General features: G+C 37.5%; 1 long non-coding RNA gene across 1 annotated transcript in view; it reads left to right on the top strand.

Annotated features, from left to right (window-relative positions):
• Nucleotides 1-7,609, top strand: part of LOC103093002 (uncharacterized) — a 52,082-nt gene extending 44,473 nt beyond the window's left edge. Inside the window, exon 2 of the long non-coding RNA XR_471874.3 lies at nt 6,897-7,609. This is a non-coding gene — a long non-coding RNA (uncharacterized LOC103093002). The remainder of the gene's footprint in view (nt 1-6,896) is intronic.
• The last annotated feature ends 11,378 nt before the right edge of the window (nt 7,610-18,987 follow it).

Below are 18,987 nucleotides of genomic sequence, written 5' to 3'. Positions count from 1 at the left end.
ATGTAGTTCTTTCCAAGCTTTTTTAAAAAAATTAGTCTGCTCATTGTTTCTTATAGTTCAATAGTATTCTATCACAATCATATACAACAATTTGTTGTTTAGACATTCCTTAATTGATGGACATCCCCTCAATTTCAAGTTCTTTGCCACCCCAAAGAGAACTACTATAAATATTTTGAAACATATAGGTTCTTTCCCTTTTCCTCTAATCTCCTTGGGAAACAACTGTTTTATAACTCTCTGGGTATAATTCCAAATTGCTCTCTAAAATGATTGGATCAGCTCACAGTTCCACCAACAATGTATGAGTGTCCCCATTTTCCCACATCCCCTCCAACATTTATCATTTTGCCTTTTTGTCACTTTAGTCAATCTGATGAGTATGAGATGAAAGCGAAGAATTGTATTGGTTTGCATTTCTCTAATTAGTAGTGATATAGAACATTTTTCCATCTGTCTATATATTCATCTGAAAACTATCTGTTCATATCTTTTGTCCATTTATCAATTGGGGATGGCTTTTATTATTATAAATTTGAAAATATTCTCTAAACATTTTAAGATATGAAAGACTTCTATCCAAGAGACTTCATTTCCCCAATTTTCTGCTTTTCTTCTAATCTTGGCAGTATTTGTTTTATTTGTATAAAAACTTCATAATTTAATGTACTAAAGATGATTCATTTTACATCTCACAATGCTCTCCATTTCTTATTTATTTATAAATTTCTCTCCTATCCATAAATATAGTAGGTTATGTGTTCCCTGTTCTGAATTGCTTATGCTATCTCTTTTTTATGTCTAGATTATATATCTATTTATTTTAAGGCCTTACTTTCCTTCTTTGAATCAATGCCAAGTATAAATTCCAAGTCAGAAGAATGGCAAGTGCTAGGCAATTGGGAGTAAGTGACTTGCTTCAGGTCACACAACTAGAAAATATCTGAGTCCAGATTTGAACCCAGGACATCCTGTCTCTAGGCCTGGCTTTCTATCCACTGAGCCATTTAGCAGCCCCAATATACCCATTTTGATCTTATTTTAGTGAATGGTGTAAGATATTGGTCTATACTTAGCTTCTGCCAAACTACTTTCCATTTGCCCCAGCAATTTTTTTTTTTACCAAATAGTGATTTCTTATCCCAATAACCTGGATCTATATATATATATTTTTTATCAAATGCAAAGTTACTATAATCTTTTACTAGTGTTTGTTATATTTCTGTTTTATTGATCTACCTATCTATTCTTAGCCACTTCCAGGTAGTTTTTGATAATTACTGCTTTATAACATAGTTTATAGTCCAGTACTACTAGATCTCCTTCCTTTACTTTTTTAAATGATTCTTTATGATCTTGATCTTTTGGTCTTCCAAATGAATTAAGAATTTTTTTTTCTGGATCAATCAGAAGAATTTTTGGTAATTTGATTGAAATGGCATTGAATAAGTAGATTGGCTTAGCTAGAATGGTAATTTTAATTATATTGGCTCTGCCTATCCCTCATGAGAAGTTAATATTTCTCCAATTATTTAGATCTAACTCTTTTGTCTAAAAAGTATTTTATAATTATTTTTGCATAATTCCTGGATATGTTTTGGCAGGTATACTTCCAGGTATTTTATTCTACCTGTGGTTATTTTAAATGGACTATCTCTTTCTATCTCTTCTTGCAGGATTTTGTTAGTAATATATAAAAATGCTGATGATTTTTATGGTTTTATTTTATATCCTGCTACTTTTCTAAAATTATTGATATTTTCAACTAACTTTTTAGTTGCATTACTAAAATTTCCCATGTATATTATCATGTCATCTGCCAAAAGAGACAGTTTTATTACTGCTTTGCTCAATCTGATTATTCAATTTCTTTTTCTTCTCTTACTGCTATTTCTAGCATTTCTAACATATGTTAAATAAAATTGGTGATAATGGGCATCTTTGTTTCACTGCTGATCTTATTGGGAAAGCTTTTAGCTTTTCTCTATTACAAATAATGCTTACTGATGGTTTTAAGTAGATGTTCCAAATCATTTTAAGAAAAACTCTATTCATATCTTATGTTTTTCAGTGTTTTTAATGGGAACGAGTGTTGTATTTTATCAAAGACTTTGTCTCCATTTATTGATACAATCATATGATTTTTGCTATGTTTGTTATTACTATAATCTATGTTGATTGTTTTCCTTATATTAAACTGTCTCTGAATTCCTGGCATAATCTTGTTTGGTCACAATGTATAATCTTTGTCATGTATTGTTGTAGTGTCTAGCTAGCATTTTATTGTCTTTTGTATTTCATTGTATCCTTAGCACATGCGAAAGTGCCTGGTGCATAGTAGGTATTTAATTGGTTAACATGCTTATGTTGGAAAACCTTTCTCAATTCATAACTATGTTGTATTTCCTTATCTGCTCATTTGCTTATGTTATTTGATTGGAATATAATCTCCTTAATTCAGAGGCTGTTTTTCATGCTATATTCCTAAGACTGTTCATAGAGAAAGTGCTAAATGAATGTTGAATTGATGCAAATGGTTGTTATTCGGTTCTGTCGATCTATAAATATGTAGGTAGATATAACAATTTTTAAATATATGTAAATGTGTGTGTGAGTGTGTGCATGGAGAGAGAGAGAAGAGGAAGAGAGAGAGACAGAGACAGGCAGAGACAGAGAGAGAGATACAGAGGGACAGAGTTGCCTTATGCTTTTTACATCACTGTCATTTCTAGATATTCCTTTTCCCTCCCTCTCCTCATGAATCTTCTTTTTTGTCAGAGCAAATCAATGAAGATTTATATAACGTTCCACACCCATGTGTCCCCCATCCCCTACTTCTTCAATGACAGGTTGGAGGGTAGCACATTTCCTTAGTTCTTCTCCTGAGTCATGTTTGGTCATTACAACTAGGTAGATTAGCTTCATTTTCTTATTCTTTTCTTTTAAAGTGACTAGAGTCATTATGTATATTCTGCCCATAATTCTGCTTACTTGACCCTAATTCTACTCATGCAAATCTTCCCATGCATCTCTGAATTTCTCTTTTAAGTTGCTTTCTGTGACACAAGAATGTTCCAATACATTCTGGGAGCACAATTTGTTCAGTCTTCCCCAATCAATAAATACTCACCTTGTTTCCAGGTTTTTCTCCCCTCAAACATACTGCTGTAAGTGCTCTTGTATATTTTAGAGTTTCCTATCTTCTTTTGTCTGCCTTTGACATTGTCACTACTAATGGAAACAAGTTCTCATCCTTTTACCTTTGGATCATCAGATCATAATCTAAACCACGGACAAGAAAATCTTAAACCAATATGAATCACTGCCTATTAGGTCTCCTTTGAGAAATGAGGCAGGGGGATTTCCTTGGTCCAGGCTGCCCTGGAAATGACACAGAACAGATAAAGACTGGAATATTTTCATGACTCCAGTAAGGCTGAATTCTATCCTTGGTCAGAGGGATGAAATATCTCCAAGGCTTCTATCTTTTCTGCATTGACACTATTCTAGGACTGTGTTCCTGAGACCAAATGACAGATATATTTCCATTTGTCCTAAATCTCTGTTTGCCTTAAGCATCCTCTCTCTTCACTATTAAGTTTGGGGCTTATAGCTGACTTCTTCATGAAACTGCTATTTAAAACTTGTCTCCTGACTATATAACATTCAGATACAATCACTCTCTCCTTAACTAACTCCTGAGAATACTCAGAAACATGACTTAGTGATTAAAATAGAGCCAGAACCTATTTGTATAAGACCAAATAAACAGACAGAAGGCAGTGGCCAGTAATTGGGTATAGCAATAGAGACTGGAGCACATGTCATAGATTCTTCACTTATAAACAAAAGTGAAAAAAACCAAAGGACAACCTGAGCTGGGTCCAGTTTAATCCAGTATCAGAGGAATAGGTATTCCATGTTGTCCTCTTACACATCAATGAAACCACCAGGAAATTGGCTTTTAGGCAATGGATCAATAATTGTCATGTCTACTCCTTCAATAATCCATCTAGAAGAGAATAATTAGGATGCTAAAGGGCACTGCAAATTATACCATATGAAGGTGGTGATAGCAGTTGGAAAGAATCTGGACAGTGGAAATCTTGGGTGGGGGCATAAGACAGTTTTCTTCATGTATTTGAAGAACTGCCATATAGAAAAATGGATCAGACACCTTTGGGGGACCTGGAGAGCAGGAATCAGCACAGGATAATGAACAAGCACTAGATTTGGATAAAGAGCTCAATTAGGAGCCATAACTGGAAGTTGCAAAGAAGGAAATTTGAGTTTGCTATCCAGAAAAAGTTCTTAATAACTAAATTAGTAAGGAATGCTTTATTCTTTCTACTTGTATGCCTAGTGCCCAGCATAATAGCAGGCAGAGAGTATAGTCAACCTGTGGATTGATTGATAGATGATAGCTCTAAGGAACTTGAAGGAAGTAGTGAACTCATTGGGCTTCTGATTGGCAAACATTCTACTTTCCCCTGATCAATCCCATTTATAATACACCACTTCTTGACCATCTTGTGCCATCTTCCTTCATTAATGAATTCATTCACCATTCCTTATGCTTTCTCTATCTAAAACACTCTTCCTTAGTCACAATTCCTCTCTATATGCAGCTTTCCCCTACTAGAATATAAGCTCCACATGAGCAGGAATTGCCTTATTGGGTTGTATTTGTATCCCTTGTGTATCTGACATTTAGCAAGAGCTTAGTATTATCTTTACTCAAATCATTCAAATACATTCATTCATTCACTGTAGGTCCTCAAACAAAGACTAGATGACCAATTTTTGAGTAAGCAAAAGATATGAGACCCATTTGGGTATGTGTTAGACTAGATAGACTCTATTTCAGAGCAGATAGCATGCTGAACTTGAAGCTAGGAAGACAAGAATGCAAATCCTGCCTTAGATGCTTATTAGCTATTGAGAGCTAGGGCAAGTCATCTACAAAATGAGGGGCTTAGACTTCATGGCTACTAAGCTTCCTTCTATTTCTAAATTCATAATTCTACCACTGAATTCCCTTGTAGCTCTTAGATTCTATAAAGACCCTATTGCCTTTTTTATTAGTCCTTACTTTCTATATTAGAATCTAATATATACTAAATATTGGTTCCCAAATAGAAGAGTGGTAAGGGTTAGGAAATGGGAGTTAAGTGGCTTGCCCAGGGCCACACAGTTAGGAAGTATCTGAGGCCAAATTTGAACCCAGGATCTCAAATCTCTAGGCTCTGACTCTCTGTCCATTGAGCCACCTAGATGCTCCTTTTTTGGCTCTTAAAAAATCCCTAATGATTTGAGCTATTTTCTTGCCTCTTTCTTTCTATTTCCTGAACCATTTGCTTTTTCTGGCTCTTTGATGGCCTTCTTTAGGGTACTTGTATGATCTTCTGCCCCTGGCCAATTTATTTAAATATCAGGCCTCCATCTAACTCTTTTCTTCAGGACTTCAATGATTCCATTGCTTCAGCAATGTGGATACCACATCTTTCCACTCCACTCTTAACTTGGTACTATAATAGATGATATTATCTATTACAGTACCTCTTCCATGCTTTCTCATCCTGTGAATGTCTGGCCTATGTCTTCCCATAAATCCTCTATAGAAGATTTATCCATCATGCTGGCACCCTTCCTCTCATACTTTTAGCCTTCTGTAGGTACCAGCATACCATGTGAAGGCTATTCATATGTTATCCCTTATGCCAGCATGACAGCCTACTTCCATTTCCATGATGCCATCTTATGTACCACTCCTAACATGAATATTGTCATTAATGATAATCAGTGTATAAAGCCACCGGACTCTTCTCCACTGTCCCATTTCTGATCCCTTGGAGACTGAACTGTTGTATAGTGGTAGGGGCCAGACCTATGATTCAGATGAGATTGAGTGAAAATAAATTACAAAATAGAGTTGGTTTGATGGGAATCAAGAAAACTAATTAGATTCTATGTCATGAACTAAGACTCCATCGCATGCTACCATATGTGCTCTCTACTCCATCTTCTTGTCTATCTGCAAATCATCTAGGAGAAGCTAAATGGTATAAGCCATCTAGTTTTCCATAAATGCAAGTGGATGTAATTAATCAGCATTTCCCAATTCTGGGAAAAGAAAGACCTCCAAACTTACTTGTCCTCTTTCCAACTCAACCAAAACTTACTCTTCCCACCTCTCAACTCTAATCTTTCCTCCAATTAGAAATTAATTTACCTTGGGGCAGCTGGGTAGCTCAGTGGATTGAGACCAGGCCTAGAGATGGGCGGTCCTAGGTTCAAATCTGACATCATACTCTTCCTGACTGTGTGACACTTAATCCCCATTGCCTAGTCACTTAATTGCAAGTCACTTAATCCCCATTGCCTAGATCTTACCACTCTTCTGTATTAGAACCATAGTTCTAAGATAGAAGGTAAGGGTTTAAAAAAAAAAAGAAAGGAGTTTACCTAATTTTGTGGCCTGGCTTATATCCTGGTAGTTTTCTTCTAGTTAATTGGTTTTATTTGAGTAACAGTTTTTAATACATAAAAATATGTCTCATTTTGTAAACAGAGCTTTGGACCGAGTGGGGAGTTCAATGACCTGTTTATTGTGCCTTTTTTTGTTAATAAATCAAATAGCTTGGATTGTTTCCTCAGTTATTGTTAATTATTCACGACTACTTTATATACTTTGGGATGAGGAAATTCCCTCCACCAGTAAGGTAGGTACCTTCACTGCCTAGAGAATTCTGAGGTTAAGTGACTTGCCCAGGGTCATATAGTCTATATGCTAGAAGTTGTATTGGAACATAGGGCTTCTCTCTAATTACTATACCATACTTCCTCTTAATGATATTTCATAACTTGCTTAAAAATATTTTTTGTTGTTTTTTTAGGGAGCAGTTGAAAGCTTTGTGCAATTCCCCAGTGCTACCCAGCCCTCTCTCTTCCTCCTTGTGAATCCTGGGTGATTTCCCTCCAGTTTCTATTTGGGCCACCTCTAAAGGAGAGCAGGGTCCAGGAAGACTTCTACTGGTTGGGGGTTGGGAACCTGGACAAATCATACTGTGTGCTCACCCCACCATCCCTAGGCTTCAGAGTTTATGAAAACAGCTAAAATCATTGTCAAATTGACCATCGAGGGGAACCTTGAAAAGGAAAAGAATCCTAAAGCCCACCATTCTCTGAATACTGGGGGGATAAGAAAAGGCAGAGAAAGCTCCATCCATTCTTTTGCCTTAGCAACAAGTTCACTCAATCAACAAGCATCTTGCTTACTGCTGGGGAAACAAATACAATAAATGGAATATGTCTACTCTTACAGCCTCACTTAGGAGACAAGAACCTACATAAATACATGGGAAATAAATGAAGAGAGTAAATATAGAACAATCAAATACAATGGTTCAGGATTATTTGGGACACCTTCTTAGTGAGTGCCTGCTTCCATCCCAATCCAAAACGGAGCTAGAGAATCTGGCCCCTTTTCCTTGGTGGTTCCATCCAGGTCATTCATTAGTTGCCCAGGCATACCCAATGTCTCTGAGTCAGGGTTGTGTAAGTAATCCTGAGACAGCTGCACCTAATAAATAATGCATCATGTCAATGAGTCCCAAGCTCTGCTTCTAATCATGCCCGATCGGGACTGTGCTTTCATGCTTTTACCCAGGGAAACAAGGAGTATCCAAAGAGACAAGGGGCATCTGAGCTCTCTTCCAATCTAAACTATTGCATGAACCCTGCATGATTCACAGACAGAAGCTGTATCTCTAAGCGTCCCTGAGGTAGCCACAGTTACAATGTTTAGAAAGTGATGGACAACAAGCCAGTGGGAGGCATGAGACTTTTAGAAATAGCCACCTAACAACCCAGGGATCTGCAATCAGTTACTGTCAATTCAATTGGGCAGCATGACTGGCAGGTCCAGATTCAGCAGCCCTGGCTATCATCAGGAGGGAGCAGAGGATTGTATATACAACCCCCCCCCAATCCCCTTCTAATCCTCAAGTACTTGGCAAAAAAAAATTGAGGGGCTTGGTATTTCTCTTGGTCTAAATGCATGGAGAAGGGCATATTTGATTAGTAAAAGAAAGGCCTTCTAATAAATTGAAATATTTGATCATGAGATAGAGAAAGAAATGAGAATTTATTGAGCATCTATTATGTGCCAGATGTTATATGCTCAGTGTTTTTAACGAACTTTAATAACTATTACCTCATCTGATCTTCACAACAACTCTGTGATAGAAATACTGTTATTATTCCCATTTTATAGGTGAGGAAATTAAGGCTTATAAAGGTTAAGGGACTTGCCCAGGGTCACATAGCTAGTCAGTATCTGAGACTGGTTTAAATTCAGGTTTTCCTGACTTCAGGCCCAGTGCTCTCTCCATTGCACCACCTAGCTGCCTCATACAGAGGCAGAGTGCAGTGGAGACTATTACCTCTAGTTCTTGGCATTATGCATCTCAGCATAGCCTAGGATATTATTAAAAAGTTTGTGGAAGCCATATCATTTTTTTGATTTATATTCCACTCATTATCTCATAAAAATCCACAGATATTTTCAAACAAATTGCTGTTTAATCATAACTTCCCAGTAGAAGACCATTTGGGTAGGGATATAAAATAAAGGACTTTGACTTGGAAGGTCTCTTCTAGCTCTAAATTCCATAATTCCTATGGTGGCCCAATTTAAAAAAATAATTGCTTTTATTGATATATTTTGTTTTTACATGACTCAGATTTTCCCCTGTGGCTCTTATAATACAGAATTTTTTTTAAAAGAGAAAAAATTCAACAAAAATAACCGAAATAGAAAAAAAAATCTGGTGTTTTATGCGATGTTCCACACCTGTGGGCCCCCACCTCTCCAGAGGAGTGGGAAGCCTTCTGACTCTATTACATCTATCTATCTATCTATCTATCTATCTATCTATCTATCTATCTATCTATCTATCTACCATCTGACTAATTCCATATGATAGAGATAGCTGTGCTTTAGGAACTAGTCTTCACAATATCTAAGGTTCCTTTCACTGTTGAAATTCTTTGGCAGGGATAGCTAGTAGCTTAGTGGGCAGAGTATCACACCTAGATTGGAGAGGCCTTGGGTTCAAATCTGGCCTCAGACACTTTTTAACTGTATCACCCTGGCTAAGTTGCTTAAGCTTATTTGCCTAGCCCTTGCTACTCTGTCATCTTAGAATTGATACTAAGACAGAAGGGAAAGAAAGAAAGAAAGAAAGAAAGAAAGAAAGAAAGAAAGAAAGAAAGAAAGAAAGAAAGAAAGAAAGAAAGAAAGAAAGAAAGGAAGGAAGGAAGGAAGGAAGGAAGGAAGGAAGAAAAGAAGAAAGGAAGGAAGGAAGGAAGGAAGAAAGAAAGAAGGAAGGAAGGAAAGAAAGAAAGAGAGAGAGAGAGAAAGAGAGAAAGAAAGAAAGGGAAGGAAAGGAAGGAAGGAAGGAGAGAGGGAATGAAGGAGAGAGTGAAGGAAGGAGAGAGGGAGGGAAGGAGAGAGGGAGGGAAGGAGGGAAAGAAGGAAAGACAGAAAAAGCACTGCCTTTGGAATAAAAAAACTTGGATTTGAATTCTACTTCTGACATTTATTTCCTTTGTAATTTTGGGCAAATGACCTTTCCTTTCTGGGACTTTACTTACTGATCTGTAATGTGAGGGAGTTAGCCTAGATCAGTGAAGGAAAATCTATGGCACTGGTGCCAAAGATGGAGCACAGAGTGCTCTCTGTGGGCATTCAGCCACTCCCTTCCCAATTCATTACCAGAAAGCCAAAGGGACTCAGGCGGATCTGCTCCCCTCCCCAACTCTACACTTACTGAGGACATTCTTCACTTCACTCACCCCTTTGTCCAGCAGCCCAATGGGAGCACTTTCTCCCTCTCCTGTGTGGGGTAAGGGGGGACAAGGCCTACCTGGCACTTAGTGGTAGAGAGGAGTATGGCACATGGTCTCTTGAGGAGGGGGGTGGGGGGGAGGCATGGCACTCAATCTCTAAAAGGTTTGCCATCACTGGACTAGATGGTCCTTAAGATTCTTCTACTTCTAAATCTATAATCCCTTTAGAGGACATTGAAAGTACTTAGGAGTAAAAAATTTAAAAAAATGTGCCCACATAGTGATTTGAGGAGGTAAGAATTACATTTTGGAAGTAATTTTTTTTTTGATAGATTTTGTTTTCACCTCATCTATTTATCTCAATGTATTTCTCATCCTTTCCGAAGTATGAAAAAGCAGAAAAAAAGAGCAGTTCAGAAAACCTAATTGTAGCACCCTTTCTGGTTTACCTTCACTTCAACATGTACTTAGCAATTAGATCCCCTAGGGCAACTGATACCTTGGTTCAAGGGGCAACTTTGTAGATCAACACATTTCAAGTGACATCAGCCTCAAGACCTCACTTATGTGCTTTCCATGAACAATTAGCCAGGAGATACAATTAGCTCTTAGAAAAAGCATTTACTAAGATGAAAGAAGAGTCATTATAAAATATCCTCACCTCCCCCTACCATAAACCCAAGGCACATTGTCTCATGATAGACACAATGTCTATGGGAAGAGTGGGTTTAAATTTAGAGTACAATGGTAGTGAGATTAGATATATTTGTAGAATACATTTGTAGCAAAGGCAACTCATAATTCTCAGTACTGCTTATCTTTTTGTCCCTTATCTTTTTGTAACATCTTTAATAGTATCCTTGGGTGTGTCTGAGTTCCCAGGGTTTGTTCCTTTTCAAAATCCAACTCCTCAGTTTGAGGAGTCATGCATATTGAAGCAGCTTCCTAACTGGAATGACTCTTTCCTCCATATCTGTGTCTGACTAGAGGGTATCCCTTCTCCATCCTGGTCCAGGAGCTCTACTCCAAAACTATAAGGATAATGCTGAGGGGAAGGAAGAGGGATAAATTGCCTCTTTCCCACAGAAGAATCTTTCCCATTTGAGCTGCTGAAATTCACTAATAATAATAAGCATTTCTATAGTGCTTTAAAATTACAAATCACTTTACAACTATCTCTTTTGATCCTCACAGCAGCTTTAGAATTTTATTATCCCTATTACAGATGAGGTAATTGAGGCAGACAGAGGTTAAGTGACTTCCCCAGGGTCAAATAACTAGTTAGTATCTAAAGTCACATTTGAACTCAGGTCTTCTTGATTCCAGGTCAACTGTATCACTTAGCTCCTATAATTAAACCATAGCTATTTAAAGCTTCCCGGTATGTGGCTAATTTGTTTACTTAGCCAATCAAGTTTTTCCCTTCTTGACTTAGAGAATTATTCCTACCTCTTCTATTCAAACCTCAACCTGTGTGATGGTATTTCTTGCCTACTTCATCTGAACTGGGGATGAACATTATCCCTTCCCCCTTTACAGAGTCAACATATTAAAGAAATGTGGCTTTGTACATAGTATCCCTCACCCGTAGACCCCTGCCTCTACAGAGGACTAGAAAAGAATACTTTCTCATGTCTCTTCTTTGGGTTCAAGCTTGGTTATTATATTTTCTCCTTCAGCCTTGAAAGAGTTAAATTTAGTATTAAAAAAATAGAAGTACATACACACACATTTTGTGTTTAGCAATTGGAAGAGAGAAAAGAAAGAACCTATTGGGCCAGGGGAGAAAAACAAACAAACAAAACTTGACATCCTAAATCAGCCCTTAACTTAATGGGTGACTGCTCTTTTTCAAAATGGCAAGCATGGGGCATATGGTCTGAAAGATCTCTTTCATTCCTTCCATTCATGAAATCACAGTCATGTTAGTTCAGAAGCAAGAGTCAGGCAAGAATGCTCTGGTAAATGTTTAACAACTGCCTCTCTGGGGGGAAATGGATTCAGGACACCCTTTTAAGTTTAATTTGCATCATTATTTTCTCTTTTACTTTCTTAACTCTAGAGTCTAGGAAATCAACAAACAAAGCAAGTCCTGATTTGAAACTGATTTCCCAGATGTAAATGATCACACTGAAAATTTAACAATTGGCTCTCATGAGCTATTTAAGCTCCAGCAAGCCCTTGAAAGGGATTTGTGCAATGGGGAAGAGAGATATCATAAGAAGTTTCTGAAGAATGCATATTCTGAAAAAAGAGTAGTTTTTCTAGTAGGAACATTTTTTTGGGGGAAAAAAACACTTTGAAAAGAAGATAAATCCTCAGGCATCAAAATGTTTATTTTTACAATGTAAAATGAGAAGAACATTTCTACTCTGTATTTTAGGTTTCACAGCCTGAAGTGGGAGAACATAAACTTCCTGCTGATGTATCTCCTGGTGGGTTACATTAAGGGTGGAGGGTGCTTGGGGTGATATTACTGCTACAAATCAAGCATTTTAAATTCCTACAAAGCAAAGGCCCTAAGCAGAGTTTCCAGGAGAGGCAGAACAGTCTGTTCCCTGAAGGTCCAGAAAAATGAGAACAATTATAATTTACTCTCTGAGGCCAACAGGGCAAATAGTGAAAATAATACTAATTTTGAGGTTGGCATGGTTTGGTAGCAAGAGAATTGAATTCTGAAGTCACAGGAAATGAGTTCAAATTCCATTCTGCCAATTTTTAAGCTATTGATCTTGGGTTGGCTCATCTGGATCAAGAGGGAGGTGGTCTAAATGACTCAAGAGCATTAATTTGCAGTTGAAAATGACCTTAGAGATCTAGTTGTACCTTTTTATATATAAAAAAATTTCTTGCTCTCTGACTTGGTAACAACTCTAAGACAATGACAAGGCAAACAGAGATTAAGTGACTTGCCCAGGGTTACATTGCTAGGAAGCAACTGAGGTCAGATCTGAATCCAAATACTTCCAACAATGTCCAGGCACTGTGCTAAGTGCATACTCTATACTGTACAAATATTATCTCATTTAATTCTTACCATAACTGGAGGAAGTAGGTGGTTTATTATTATCCCTATTATACAGTACAAGAGGTTGAGGCAGACTGAGATTAAATGATTTGCCCAGAATCATAGATAGGAAGTATCTGAGGCTCAATTTAAACTCAGATCTTTCTGATTCCTCCTGTGCCACCTACCTCCTAATTCTATCATTTGTTTCCCTGCACTAGAAGGTTATTTTCCAAGTCTGAAACAAAGAATATCAGAGTTGAAAGATCCATTAAGACCATGTAGCACAAGTTATACTTGAATATGAATGCCCTAGATAATATATCCTGAAATCCAATAATATGACTTACTTAAGAATTTAAGATCAGAAGAAAAAAGAATATAAGATCAGTTTACCTTGATATCTAATGGGTTCTAACTTTTCTACAGTCTTTAAATTTCTCCAGACATAGAGGTCAAACTGAAAGGGATTATAGAGATCATCTGGTCCAACTCCATTTAATTAAGGAAGAACTGAACCCTAGAGAAGTCAAATCACTTACCCAAGGTCTCTCAGGCAATAAATAGCAGATTTGAACTAGTATTTGGTTTTTCTGTTTTCAGATTCAGTATTCTTCCTTCAGTATCACCTTGCTTCCTTTCTTAGCATCTTTCAAATTCATCAGTGACCATTCAATTCTCTTACCTTATAGAAGGGATATTGAACCTTTTAAAGATGGAGTGCCAGGCCCCACCCCTACACCAACCCCCAGACCATGTGCCATGCCCTTCCTGCCCACCAAGTGCTGAGCATACCTCCCTTTTATGCCAAACAGGGGAGGGAGAAAATGCTCCTATTGGGCTGCTGGGTGGAAGGACAGGTTAAGTGAGGAATGTCCTCAGCCAGTGTGGAGAGGGGGGAGGGGAGTGGTCCAAGCACTCTGCTCCCCTCTATCTCTACAACCTGTGGGTCACCCACCTTATCCCCTGTGCACTCCCATTGGGGTGCTGGGCAGAGAGATTGGTGAAGTGAAAAAAAATGTCGTTAGGCATGGTGGAGAGGGGGAGGGGAGCAGCTTTGAACAAGTCCCTCTGCCTTTCTAGTAATGAACCCTGGTGGGGGTGGGGATGATGGCCCCTGTCCCCACAGAAAGTATTTTACATGCCATCTCTGGCACCTGTGTAATAGGCTCACTATCACTACCTTATAGGAATCATTCTAGGCATTGACTATCAGTTTTCTAGGGAATTTTGCACCTACTGGTTCCTCAGATTTTTTTTTCTCTTTTTCCTTTCCATCTTTCATCGAAAAGTCTGTGTGTTGGAGCAAACTTGAGTGTCTCTAATTTGCTGCTGATTTCTTGTAAAGATCTGTAACCATATTAGAATCTTTAGGAGGGAATGACTTACATATCCTGCCTCCTTGAATGTGAAACAAGAAGGTCAGGGGTATTAAGTATTCTGATCACCATGCTGCAATTCACAAGAAGAATAAATCAATAGAAACAATTAAAAATGTGTCAAATATAATGAAAAGAAACAATTAGCAATCAGGCAGTTGTCATCTTGACATTTTTGATGATGGAGGTGAGTCTAAGAAAATGCACACTTTTGAAAGCATGAGATGAAGGAACAGTCCTGTAAAATTGCAGGAAAGTAAGTCACACCTTTCTAAGGCAAGTCTATTTGTACTTCCCAGAATTCAGCTTAATGTTGAGGGTTGAGGGAAAGGTGGGGAATAGGATTATTTCTGAAAGTTTATAATGGGAAGAATAATGTGTTTGGAGTCAGAAGACTTGGGTTCAAATCCAAATTCTGCCCTTTATAACCTCTATGATGAAGGGGATAATGATGCCTTCCTAGGTCTCAGTTCCCCATCTCTAACATGAGAAGCTTAGAAGGGATGATTCTTAAGATTCCTATAAGCCTGAGATCTGAGCTTAAAAGATTTTAGAAGTCCTTGGGGACATAGAGCCCACAAAAGAGCAAGGTGAAGCATATTGATTATTGACTCCTTGTGCCCTTGAATCTTGTCATTTTTTTTGTCAAGGTGAAATAAGAGCTCTTCTGCACTTGATAAATGCATTTATTACCCAAAATGCTTTTATAGGAGCTCAGAATCTTTTAAATGACATTTATGGAAACCTAGATATAAGCTATATTCACAGACTAAATTTTGAGTAGGATCAATATATATTAAAGCAGGGGTAACCTTTTTAGAGTCAACCTTAAAAATACTTGTATATGTAAATTTGTATAAATTTCTCTCTTTCTCACTCTGTATGTATATGCATGTGTACATGTGTGAATATATATAACTTTTGTATTTACATACAGTAGTAAGGTGTCCCAGGGGACAGACTGTCAGGCCTGTGGTCAAGCCTGTGTTCCTAACGTCCCTTCATTCCTAACAAAGATCTGAGTTCAAATCTGGTCTCAGAAACTTACTAGCTGTGTGACCCTGGGCAAGTCACTTAAACCTGTTTGCTTCAGTTTCTTCATCTGTACAATGAGCTGGAAGAGGAAATGGCAAACCACTCTATTATCTTTGCCAGGAAAACCCCAAATGGGGGTCATAAAGAGTTAGAAATGACTGAACAACATCATATGTATATGTATTGCTTTTCCCTAGAATGTAAGCTTAAGAATAAGGCTGTTTTTCTTTGTGCCTTTTGTATCTGCATATAGAAGGTGTTTAATAAATGTTTGCTGAACTTAATTTAATCTATGATCCTGATTTGTGTTCAGATCCTTCCTTTGCCATTTACTAAATGGCCTTGGGAAAATGGTTTAAACTTTCTAGGTCCAAATTTGTTCATTTGTAAGATATGGAAATTGTGCAAGATGAATCATAAATCCCTGTCTACTCTAATTCTATGATCCTATATGTAAAATATATACGTACATATTTATGAGTGTCAATAAATAAATGAACAACACTGTCTCATCTCCATTCTTTCTCTATATATAATATACATATATATTTAACATATATTTCTCTCATTCTCTGTTTCTTGGTCACTCTGTGTTACTAGCTCTTTTTTCCTGATTTTTTCACTATTATATTAAAAATTGATGTGATTCTATCTAAGATCTATCTTCTGTTTCCTAATTTAATAGCAAATACTTGAAAATCACTTGAATCAATTATTGTAATGGATCTTTTAGATATTCTGCATACACAATCACATTTTCTTCATATAGCATTATTTTAACCTCTTCTTTAGAGGTGACAGGATGTAGTGAATAGACCTAAGAGCCCAGACTCAGGAAAATTTAGATTTAAATCTCAGTTCTGACATTTACCATCCAAGTGATCCTTGAAAGGTCATAACTTCTCTGTGTTTCAAGCAACTCCTTCAATCATATCTACTATATCTTAGATGTGTTTTAATCCACATTGGTAGAGGGAGGCACCATCCTAGATATTCTACAAACTGACGAAATTACAGATCTTTCCAAATCTTTTGCCATCAATCTTTATTCCTTTAATGTAGTTTATAGATCTTCTTTCTATTGTCCTATATCCCTTCTCCTCTTTGTAGTTTTAGTCCTTGGAAGGGCCATTTTAAAATAAGTACCTGCACTTTCTCAATCCTTTACAATCTAGCTTCTGATCTTATCATTCTGCCAACACTTTCTCTAAAATGTTACTGATATATCTTGAAAACAAACAAACAAACACAACCTTACCTTCCATCTAAGAATCAATATTGTGCATTGGTTTGAAGGTAGAAGAGTGATATGGATTAGGCAGTGGGGGTTAAGTGACTTTCCCATATAGCTAGGCAGTGTCTAAGCTTAAATTTGAACCCAGGACCTCCTAATGATCTCTGCAACCTTTAACACTGTTTGTCCTTCTCTCCTATTTCCTTCCTTCCTTCCTTCCTTCCTTCCTTCCTTCCTTCCTTCCTTCCTTCCTTCCTTCCTTCCTTCCTTCCTTCCTTCCTTCCTTCCTTCCTTCCTTCCTCCCTTCCTCCCTTCCTCCCTCCCTCCCTCCCTCCCTCTCTCTCTCTCTCTCTCTCTCTCTCTCTCTCTCTCTCTCTCTCTCTCTCTCTCTCTCTCTCTCTCTCTCTCTCTCTCTCTCTCTTCTTTCTTTCTTTCTTTCTTTCCTGTTTCCTCTTTTTTTTGGAAATTTTTATTTAATTAATTACTTTGAATATTTTCCCATGTTTACATGATTGATGTTCTTTACCTCCTCTCCTCCCATCCCCCTCCCATAGCAATTGCACCGGGTTTCTTCTCTCTTTGATACTTTCTTTTCTCCAGGTTTTCTGGGCACTATTAACTCCTTGTTGACCTCCTTTCTATCTGACCCCCACTTCTCACTCTCTTTTGCAAGCTCTTCCTCCAGAATGTGCCTTTTAACTTAGTGTTCCTCAGGGTTCTACCCTGGACCCTCTCCTCTTTTCCTTCTATGCTAATTTCACTTGGGGAATCTTCTCAGCCCCTACCCCCCAATTTAATTTCCATTTCTATGCTATTGATTTTCAAATCTACCCATCCTTCCACAGACTATCTGCTATCTCTAGGACTGCATCTCCAATTGCCTTTCAGTCATCTTGAACTAGATGTCCAGTAGATGTCTTAAATTCAACATGTCCAAAACTGAACTCATTATCTTTCTTCCTAAACCTCCTCTTCTACCTTCCCAATCACTGCCAAAGGCAACACCCTTCTCCCAATGCCTCAGGCTCACAATCTAAGAGTCCAAATCCAAACAGTTGCCAAGGGCTATTATTTTACTTTTGCAACATCTCTCCAATTAGGGACCCTTCTCTCTGCTGACACTGCCTCCCCAGTGTTGTAGGCTCTCCCTAGGAAAAGTTTGTCTTCTCCCTCTCCTTCCCCTTTGCCCCTCTCCTGACTTAGCAACTTCCAGTGGCTCTAGGATCAAATACATTACAGCCTCCAGAATCAAAACAAAAATATTCTTGTTTGTCATTCAAAACCTTTCATAGCTAGACTCCTTCCTGCATGTCTAATCTTCCTACCTCATTCCCTGACACACAGTCTTTAGTCCGGTGACATGAACAAAATGTTCCATCTCTAAGCTCCAGGCATTCTCTCCAACTGTCCCCCATGACCAGAATGCTCTCCTTCTACTCCCACTCCTGACATCCTTGGCTTCCTTGAAATTCCAAGTAAAATCCCACTTTCTGATGGAAGTCTTTCCCATCCCTTAGACACTGCCTAGCTATATGGGAAAGTCACTTAACTCCCACTGCCTAATCCATATCACTCTTCTACCTTCAAACCAATACACAATATTGATTCTTAGATGGAAGGTAAGGCTGTGTTTGTTTGTTTGTTTGTTTTCAAGATATATCAGTAACATTTTAGAGAAAGTGTTGGCAGAATGATAAGATCAGAAGCTAGATTGTAAAGGATTGAGAAAGGTACCTTGTTTCAAACCATCTCTCATTAATCCTGTGTCTAGCTTGCTTAGCACTTATTTCTTTGTATGAAGTCTCTCCATTAGCATCTGTCTTTTGCCTTTCTTGGTATCCCCAGCTGTTAGCAGAGTATCTGGCACAGAGTAGGTCCAGAATAGATGTTTATTGACTGTATTTAATTGAGGAAACAATAAAAATATTTTTTAAATTGCCATATTCTATTCATAAACATCTTTTTTTATTTTTCCATAGATCCCCATGAGTTTTTTTAAAATTCTATATTTCTTTGTCAGATTTAGAGAAAAATGCTATGTCACAGAAAAAAATTGTTAAGGTGATATTTTCCATAAACTTTAAAAAAAATCTACATAAGGATTGCTACTTCATTGAATGTTTGAAAGAATTCATTTATAACACCCATCTGCTATTACTTCTTTTGTAACATTAATCTACCTAAGTTATATTTTATGAGAATTAGAGTAGTTTGTATTTTCATATATTTTATTCTAATTTTAATCATCTCTTCCTGATTTCCTTTGGCATATTATTATGTTTGTGTTCTCATTTCCTTAAATGCAGACTCGTTGTTGAGTTCCTCTTCATCTCTCTTGTTAATATGAAATCCTGGCTCTGTCACTTATTAGCTATGTGACCTTAGGCTAGTCACTCCATCCATTTCTTTTAGATTCTTAATTTTATTATCATGCAGTTGTTCATTATCTGATCATTTTCTTAATTTCTTTTGCCTTTGTT

The sequence above is a fragment of the Monodelphis domestica genome, chromosome 8 (genome assembly GCF_027887165.1).
Source record: "Monodelphis domestica isolate mMonDom1 chromosome 8, mMonDom1.pri, whole genome shotgun sequence".
Lineage (NCBI taxonomy): Eukaryota > Metazoa > Chordata > Mammalia > Didelphimorphia > Didelphidae > Monodelphis > Monodelphis domestica.
Note: the sequence above shows the minus strand (reverse complement) of the source record. Positions and strands in the feature narration are given on the sequence as shown.